This window comes from Diabrotica virgifera, chromosome 4 (genome assembly GCF_917563875.1).
Source record: "Diabrotica virgifera virgifera chromosome 4, PGI_DIABVI_V3a".
Taxonomy (NCBI): domain Eukaryota; kingdom Metazoa; phylum Arthropoda; class Insecta; order Coleoptera; family Chrysomelidae; genus Diabrotica; species Diabrotica virgifera.
Genome location: NC_065446.1, coordinates 64359850 through 64370288, shown reverse-complemented (window position 1 = coordinate 64370288; position 10439 = coordinate 64359850). Strand labels below are relative to the sequence as shown.

The 10439-nt window shown below is 31.9% G+C and overlaps 1 protein-coding gene across 1 annotated transcript in view; it reads right to left on the bottom strand.

Annotated features, from left to right (window-relative positions):
• The window catches only part of LOC114325839 (uncharacterized), a 269045-nt gene that overhangs the window by 9778 nt on the left and 248828 nt on the right, over positions 1 to 10439 (bottom strand). The gene's annotated exons all lie outside the window — the stretch shown is intronic.

Sequence of the window (10439 nt, the reverse complement as noted above, 5' to 3'; positions counted from 1 at the left end):
GTGGATCCCGCGCACCAATAAAAGTTGATTAATAGCAAGCTGAAAATTTGTTAATTGCTTAACGGTGTCTAGTCGGACAAACTTTGATGTACGGGAACACTGGAACAGGGAAAGTTTTAATTATGGAACAGGTTAAAAATTTGGAACGTCAGATTACGAAAACGTTCCATGTATTTCGTCGGACAGAACATCCAATTGATTTGTGACCCTTTCATTAAATTCTCATGCAAAAATCAGACTGCTATTACTAACCATCATGATTCCTGTCATTTGACACATTCTTTGTGTTCCACTTATTGAAATGCCCAGTTGGTGATAAACACCAGTCTGATTTTTGCATGAGAGTTTAATGAAATGGTAACAAATCAATTGGAAGTTCTGTCCGACAAAATACATGGAAAGTTTTCGTAGTCTGACGTTCGAAATTTTTAACCTGTTCCACAATTAAAACTTTCCCTCTTCCAGTCAGTGGCGGCTTTTGGGGGTAGGCCGGATAGGCCGGGCCTACCCAATAATTTTAAGAGCTTTAAAATTAAAAAAGATATATTCAAAAATTATGTTAAAGCATGTAAATAACTTTTAAATATACTAAATCACTCAATACATCAGCGTCCGTTAAGACTTTGTTATAATATTACAAAAAGCGTCGAATCGTATTCAGGCATTTTAAATATCATTTAATAGGTCCGCTCGCACCAGGCCGACTTAGCTCACATAAGATCTCCGTACAAAAAGCGTTTGAAGTTAAGCAGCTTGCCGGACAACGATTTTATTTGTCGTGTTATGCTTGGTGTATAGGCCCGAATCGAACTGGCCTTCGCCCAGCCTCGTTGCCACTTTAAACATAATTATCGAATTCTAATATAAATTTTCTTTTAAATTTTGATAAAAAAATATGTAACATAATCTATAATTGTAACATATTTTTAGACAAACAACACAATTGTAAACAAGTGCACGTTTACGCAAATGAGTTCAAAAAAATTCGTAAAATTCGAAAAAAAAATTGTTCGATTTTCACTGTTATTACTAGTGGTTTGGCCGATCTCGGTTGATTGTTTAAAATTTTTCTTGGAATAGTGCGATAGTTTTATAATTGATACATAAAAATGAGTTTTTCTGAGGCTTTACTAAATCTCTTAAAGTTACATTCTAAGTATTTTTATACATAAAAATAAATTTATATTTGCATATTATGTATTACACATACTTATATGTAATTTGCTGGCTTGGCCTACCCAAAATTTTACCCCACCAGCCGCCACTGGTTCCAGTGTTCCCATACATCAAAGTTTGTCCGACTAGACACCGTTAAGCTATTAACAAATTTTCAGCTTGCTATTAATCAACTTTTTTTTTGAACGCGGGATCCAGAACTATTATTTCTCCATCGCATTCCTGGAGGTCCTCAGGACCTTCTTTCTGTCAAGGCTTCCTCTCAGATTAGCTTCGCAAGGCGGTTATTAAGGAGTCTATGGATATGACCTGCCGATCTTAGACTTTGGTATTTAATCTCTTGGACTACGTCGCTAGCCCTATACATCTGTTTGACCACGGCATTTGTTTTAATTCGGTATTAGTTAGTTTTCACGTCGGATAAGCTCCAAGGTTCTTCTGAGGATTTTTGTCTCAAAACACCGGAGTTTTCTTTCCATTGCCTTTGTCAGTGTCCACGTCTTACACCCATAAATGAGCGCCGGTCTAATTACTGTCTTATACAGGGTGTCCCGAAAAGATTGGTCATAAATTATACCACAGATTCTGGGGTCAAAAATAGGTTGATTGAACCTCACTTACCTATATACAATAGTGCACACAAAAAAAGTTACAGCCCTTTGAAGTTACAAAATGAAAATCGATTTTTTTTCATGTATCGAAAACTGTTAAAGATTTTTTATTGAAAATGGACATGTGGCATTCTTATAGCAGCAACATGTTAAATAAAAATTGAAGTGAAATTTGTACACCCCATAAAAATTTTATGGGGGTTTTGTTCCCTTAAACCCCCCAAACTTTTTTGTACGTTCCAATTAAATTATTATTGTGGCACCATTAGTGAAACACAATGTTTTTAAAACTTTTTGCCTCTTAGTACTTTTTAGATAAGCCACTGTTTATCGAGATATTTTGAATATTTGTCGAATCCACCACATATTTGTATATGGTTAAGTACGATTATAGAGACCTGTTAATAGTCTGAAAACTTATTTATAATTTACATTTTTAGCTATATTTTGAAAAAGAAGCCACATCTCGATAAAAGGTGACTTATTAAAAAAAGACTAAAAAGCAAAATATTTTTAAAAACACTGTGTTTAACTCATGGTATCAAAATAATAGTTTAAATTGGAACGTACACAAACATTTGGGGGGTTTAAAGAAACAAAACCCCCATACATTTTTTATGTAGACATATTAAAAAAGAAGCCGCATCTCGATAAAAACTGCCTTATCGAAAAAATACTGAGAGGCAAAAAAGTTTTAAAAACGTTGTAATTAACTAATGGTTCCACAGTAATGAATTAATTGGAACGTACACAAAAGTTTGGGGGGGTTTAATGGAACCAAACCCCCATAAAATTTTTATGGGCTGGAAAAATTTCACTATAATTTTGTTTTAAGATATTCCTGCGACAAGAATGATACATGTCCATTTTCAATAAAAAATCTCTAATAGTTTTCGACATATTGAAAAAAATCGATTTTCATTTTTTAACTTCAAAGGGCTGTAACTTTTTTTATGAGCACATTTGTACTAAGGTAAGTTAGGTTCAATCGAACTATTTTTGACCCCAGAATGTGTGGTATAATTTATGACCAGTCTTTTCGGGACACCCTGTATACCGTGATTTTTGATGTTCGTGTTAGGCTTTAAGATTTAATAGTGTTGTGGAGGCTATACATACATATATTTGCTGTCTGACTTCTCCCTTTTATCTCTTCCGTGACATCGTTATCTGCGGTGATTGTTGCTCCGAGACTTTCTAATCTTTCAAAATTATATGGGTCTATTGCAGGGGTGGGCAAGAGGCGCCCCGCGGGCCGAATTCGGCCATTTTGCTTACTTTATCCGGCGAGTTGAAAAATCCCGCAAGCTTTTTTTTAAGAATATAAGCGCAATGCTTTTTAAATGCATTATTTTTTTTAGAATCAGAGAAAATTATACTGCCGAGGGCCGAAAGTCCCTGAGAACTTCTACAATGCTTATTTTAGTAAGTCGCAGGGGTAAACAAAAAAGAAAAAAAGTTAGTGTGATTTTTAATTTCAAATATCTCATTCCAAAGAAACTTTTTGTTTATTCTAAGGCACTTTTGGCCCTCGGTAATAATGTAATTTTTCATTCAGCGTTTAAATTTTTCAAAAATATTTAATAGTTTTCTCACGATTGAAAAAAATGCATTTAAAAAGCATTGGTCCGAAATTTTTCGCCTACGCTCTTAATCTCTTTTATGCGATTTTGTTGAAATCAACAGTATTAGTATTTGTAGTGTTCATATAAATAATTAATCTCTATCTTCTGCTTCTCTTAAAAGCGTCTGTATGTTTAACCCGATCCAGGCGCGAATATTTTTCGGCCAGGGTACCAGGACCCTTTTCCTTCCATTTTACCCTTCATAATCAGCTGCTACAACAACTTACAACAACGTACTTATCATTCATTAGTATGTGCCTTTTCTCCTTGCTGTCCTTCTCCCTTTAATGATGGTCAAAGTTCTCTGTTCCTTTTCCATTCTGTGCAACACCAATTCGTTCGTAATATGATTGGTCCATGGTATTTTCAAAAATCTCCTAAAAAGCCACATCTCAAAAGCTTCCAGCTTTCTCACTAAGTCAGCATTAACAATCCAATAAAGAAGAATAGGGTGGACATAACATTTTTCTTATCATCCCGGTTTTTTATAGGGTTCTCCGCCTTCCTGTTCCCAGTTTCCAGCTTCGTCCGTCGTTCCATTCGCCAGGGTGAACGTTCCTTTCCGACATTGTCTTCTAAATGCCACTCAGCAAGGATTCTTTCGGCTTTCCTCTCTTCTTTCTTTCCTTGGCGTTCATTTTAAAATTTGTTTTTGCATCCTGTCGTCGTCCATTTTTTCTACATGACTATACTAGTTCAGTTGACACCTTAGAATTTCGACTATGATGGTTGACTTGACCTAACATTTTACCATCTGATATCAGATTTGTATATTGAATCTTTGAAAGATTCAATAGAAATTTCCTTATCTTCAAAAAGGCTGCTCTTGAATTTCTGAATTTCATTTTTATCTGGATCCCTGTTATGGTTTAATATAATGGACCATATTAAAAATTTCGTAATTGAACTGAGAACAAAGTGTTCGCATGTACACACAAGTAAGACACTTGATTATTACTATTATTTATTATTAACAGTCAAATGTATTTTTTCAAATGCTTTAAAATTATACTTATAGTATTTATGTATGTCAAAAAACTTTCTTGGACGGAGAAAAACCTCCACCAAAAACATTAGCGTGTGCGCAGCGTACATACTGGGTATGGGTCTCCTAGTGCGGCAGATTCGTGCAAATATTATAAGAATTGTGCATTTAATGATAGAAGCATATAGTTTGGACCACATTTATAATACTACACATATAGAGGTTCAAATTTAGATACGAGGCCATCTCAGTTTTTGTTCCTTTTACAAAAATGGCGGACATTCAAAATGGCGACTATACATATGTGACTAATAGCACGATAACTTTTGAACGAGATGTCAGATTTCAACCAAATTTTGTATATAGGTTCTTTTTCTGATGAATAATATCAAGGTCTGGAACCGGAAGAATCGGTTTACCAAAATTTGTGTTTTTACTGTGTTTTTTATGTAAAAATATGTTGCTTCTTTTTCAATTCTTTCACCCTATATACAGAGAGAGTCTGTAAAGTGGAATAAATTCAATATCTCAAATACTAATTGTTTTTTTGGAAAATGCTCAGACCCGTCGATTAGTATTTCAAATTGTCCTTTTTGACATTCAATAATAATGTATACAGGGTGTCCCAATTTAGAGATATGACGTCATCGTCGATTTTCTTCAATGGCAACACTGTCATTTTGATAGCTAATTTGATAGGGTTTGTAAAGTTATACATAACTGCAAAATATCAAATTTTTATTCTCTACCATTTACAAGATAATAGAAAATAACAAAGTTATATCTGTAATTTGGAATATATTCAATAATTGAAATACTAACTGTTTTTTTGAAAAATGCTCAGACCCGTCGATTAGTATATCAAATTGTCCTTTTTGACATATAATAATAATGTATACAGGGTGTCCCAATTTAGAGATATGACGTCATCGTTGATTTTCTTAAATGGCAACACTATCATTTTGATAGCTATTTTGATAGGGTGTGTAAAGTTATACACAACTGCAAAATTTCAAATTTGTATTCTCTACCATTTAGATGATAATAAAAAATAACAAAGTTATGAAAAAGAAGTAATCAACTAATAATTGAATTTAATTATTTCAATAAATTAAGCAAAAACTCATAATGTTGCCCTCAATTATTGTCAAATTGTCAATGGGCAACGTTATGAGCATTTGCTTAATTGAAATAAATAAATTCAATTATTATTATTTGATTACTTCTTGTTCTTCATAACTTTGTTATTTTTTATTATCTTGTAAATGGTAGGGAATAAAATTTTGAAATTTTTCAGATGTGTATAACTTTACACACGCTATCAAAATAGCTATCAAAATGATAGTGTTGCCATTTAAGAAAATCAACGATGACGTCATATCTCTAAATTGGGACACCCTGTATACATTATTATTATATGTCAAAAATGACAATTTGATATACTAATCGACGGGTCTGAGCATTTTCCAAAAAACAATTAGTATTTGAGATATTGAATTTATTCCACTTTACAGACTCTCTCTGTATATTAATTTTTCAAAAAGATGATACCGGCGTTGAAAAGAGCGTAAAAATATTTTTTAGGAAATGTTTTGAACTCTTTATTTATATTAATTACCATTTAATACATGCATAACGTATCTTCACATGTAGATACCTATGTGCGGCAGATTCGTGCAAATAATAATACAAGAATTATTGTGCATTTAATGGTAGAAGCATATAATTTGGACCACACATACTATACGTACAAAGATTCAAATTTAGCTATAAGGCCATCTGAGATTTAGTCTTTTACAAAAATGGTGGGCATTCAAAATGAATCTGCCGCCCATAGATACATGGGAGCATACGTTATGCATTTATTAAATGGTAATTAACACAACTGAAAAGTTCAAAATAATTCCTAAAAAACATTATTACACTCGTTTCAATGGCGTTATTAACTTTTTGAAAAATTGGTATATACAGGGTGAATGAATTGAAAAATCAACAACATATTATTACATAAAAAAACAGTAAAAACACAAATTCTGCTAAACCGATTCTTCCGGTTCAAGAACTTGATATTACTCATCCAAAAAAGAACCTACACCTACATACCAAATTTTCTTGAAATCTGAAGTCTCGTTCAAAAGTTATCGTGCTATTAGTCACAATGTATATTCGCCATTTTGAATCCCTGCCATTTTTGTAAAAGGCAAAATCTGAGATGGCCTCGTATCTAAATTTGAACCTTTATATGTGTGGTATATGTGGTCCAAATTATATACTTCTATCATTAAATGCACAATTGTTTCACATATCATCTGCACTATCCGGCCCGGGAGACATTTTGAAAATTTTATTTTGGCCCGCGTTTAAAAGTATTTGCCCACCCCTGGTCTATTGTAACATTTTGCCCCATTCTATCTCGTCTCTTTTGTCTGTAAATGCACATATATTTGGTTTTCTCTTTATTTACCCTTAGACCAGCTTCTTTTCGGCTCTACCTCTAATTTATTGAAAGTCGCTTTCACGTTGGTGACTGTGTTTCCGACAATGACAATGCCATCTGCGTATGCTAGTAGTAATTTTGGTCTATTTACTGCCATTAGTTTTGTTCTAATTTGTGCTCTTCTTACTACATTTTCCAGGATTATATTAAAAAGGAGAGGTGACAGCGCATCTCCTTGTTTCAGGTCACTGCTTATTTTAAACCATTCTGAAGCGTTTGTTGCCTATCGATAAGGTAAATTAAAGTTGGACAAGTTTTTTGGAACTGAAAGTTCGGGCATTGTTGGGATATTTATTAAGATTGCTTACTAAAAATTACTGTAAGGGGATCGGTACGTATTTTCGGCTGCAATGCTATTCAAATGGGGATTCATTTTTTTTTCGAATCCTGAGAAAACTAATAAGTATTTTTGAAAAATTTAAACGCAGAATGAAAGATTACGTTATTATTGAGGGCCAAAAGTCCCTGAGAACTTTTATAATGTTTATTTTAATAAGTTACAGGGGTGAAAACTAGGAGAAAATTTAGTGTGATTTTATTTCAAATATCTCATTCAAAATAAACTATTTATTTATTCTAAGGGACTTTCGGCCCTCGGTAATAATTTAGTCTTTCATTCTGCGTTTAAATTTTTAAAAAATATTTATTGGTTTTTTCAGGATTCGAAAAAAATGAACACAATGTCCGTGGTAATATTTTCCAAATCTATCTTTGTCTTACTCAGTGGAATTCCACTCATTCGACTCAGTGGAATAGAATATTGTCAGCATATTGTCAGTCAGACAGTGACAATCAGTGACAATTTTAAATATTTTACACGGCATCGGGAATATTTTGAGTTGTTGATTAAATAATATTTATATATAGTGTATTTGATAAATAATTGATTTAAGACGTGAACTTAATAAAAAGTTATTTATTGTGTATTATTTGTGGAAGATCCAAGCAGAGAATACATCAGGATAATATATTCTGTGATCCCAGTATTTTGTTGTTGAAGATGTTCAAAATTGTCAGCGTTCCATAGTAACAACATATTATTAAAAAATCACTTTAAAACTTTTCCTCTTTTCTCGATTGAGTATTAGTTTTTGTTGTACATATAAATTATTACAATCACTGAATACATAGTTAGTGAAAAAATTATCACATTTACTAACTGAATTAATAATTTGCAATTATACAAATAACAGTTATCCAAGAAATATTCAAAAGCCATCTCTTTAAGTTAATGATGACATTTTCAAGTAGACTGACATTCTAGTAATGTTTACGTATCCATACCAGTGTGAATTTTACTACACAAAATTTGCCGTGTAAAGACAGAAAAAGTAGGGATAGCCGTAAAATATTTGCGAATTATGTACCGATGGCCTTAACTAATACATTATAAATTCACTTCAAATGATAAAGGTTTATATTTAATTAACTGTATTTAAATTAGTGATTATTATATAAAAAAGCGAAAATGTATTTTTAGCGCTTTTAAATTAAGAAGAATATTATAACAATTTGTGCTGTTGTTGAATGGTTGGGATTTAACGAAATTGTAACTAAAAATAAATATGCAAATAAGATGTTCAAGTGTACGGTTTATTCAAGTGCAAAGTAACGAATGGCTTTTGATAATGATTGTTGATTTATCATGTGCAGACCTGATTTTTATTTCGAATAAGAAACTTAACACCAGAAACCAGTAGCAAAAGCAAATTAAAACTGGTTCTGAATTAAAAATAATTACAGTTTTGTGTCAATATTTAGTCTCTTAAAGATACATAAATTATTTGGATTAAAAAAAAAAAGAATCTGAGGTATGTTTTCAATTTATACATTCCAAGGATTTCAAATACGTGGGTAAATTTTTTTATTTAAATCAAATGCAATTAAGTTAATTTGTACTTAATGATTTTACTGTTTTTTAAATTGGCTATATATAGTATACTTTACATAATATAACCTGTTTATAATTAGTAATTAGTATATAAAATGTACAAAATATTATTGACCACATTGTAGTTTAAAGGCTGTCCTGTATTTATAGTCCAAGTAATGAAGCTTAAAATAGGACAAAACCTCGCAATTTTTACAGAATGGGTCGATTTGCTTGAAAATTTGAGAATAAGTAGTGGATAGTCCAAGGATCAAAATCTATATTATGCCAAAAGGCGCTTTTTCCATGGGGGTGGTTGCCACCCCATCTCGGGGGCGGAAATTTTTATTATATTTTGACCACAAGAGTTGGTAAAAACATTCATTATAAGCAAAAAACGTTCTATACATTTTTTGATAAAATAATCGTTTTCGATTTATTCGCTATCGAAAGTGTTAGTTTTATATCGAATAAATCAATGTTTTTAATCAGTTTTCTGCTAATATCTCAAACATTTTTCGTTTTATTAAAACAACTTTAATTAACAAAAATGTATCTTATGAAAAAATAAACAAAACCGTTTTTTTATTTTCGTTAAGACCAATAGTAATCGAGCTATACTTTATTATGTAGGCTCTTCTTCGTCAAATGCTAAATACAGTAGAACCCCGCAAATCCGAACTAATTGGGGGGACAGCCTGTTCGGATTCCGAAAAGTTCGGATTATCCGAAAGTTAGCCTTAACTAGTAGTTCAAAGCTTTCATTGTGATTTTGAGTAGCCAAACGTTCTCGCAAGAGTGTGGAAATATTTTTGGACTCAAGTTGACTACGAGAGAACCAAAGTAAGTTTGTGTTTAACCTTTATAAACACTTTATAAACCTATATATTAAAGTATAATATTTATTTTTAAGAAATTTTAAATGTCAAAGTCCTAGTAATCCTACATTGTCCAATTTTCTGGCTTTACTCTGTATAATAAACATGTTTTTAAGTTTTTGTCTTGAATTTTTAAATTTTTTTCACTTTCCGTTGGTTCGGAGTTGCCGAAAGTTCGGATTCGCGGGGTTCGGATTTACGGGGTTCTACTGTATTGTAGTTTCAAAGTCAAAGGACGGAAAAACTATGCATTTTTCGAGGATAACTTGTTGAAACTAATTTAAAGTATTTAAAAATATGTATCTCCGGAAAAAAAAAATCTCTAGCTAAAATAATTAAGCGAATTATATTGCAAAGAATGTCAGTCCCTATTTTTTTCAGCAAAAAAGTGATCGTAAACAACCCCGTAATCACCACCCTAATTAAAATTTGTTTGACCTGATTTGGTTTTCTTGATTTATGTATTTTTAATAGGTTCTAGAAGTTTGATCGGCTTAGAATGATTAGTTTAAAAAAAATGGAGTTAAAAGCGAATAACGAGTATTTGTAGTTTAGTAAAAAATGCCTTTTTCTTCAGAATAGAAAGATTAGCATCAGAGATACGAAAAAATATTTAAATATGAAATTGTAGCCTATTTAATTCCCAACAGCTTGGTTTGCAAAAATTTTTTGCGGTAAAAATTTAGTGAGCTACTGACAATTAAAACTTGTAATATCATGCAAAAACCACCTTTACAAACCCTTTCTATGCCACCTCTTTTTGTGACAGAATTTTAAAAGGATTTAATATTAATAGC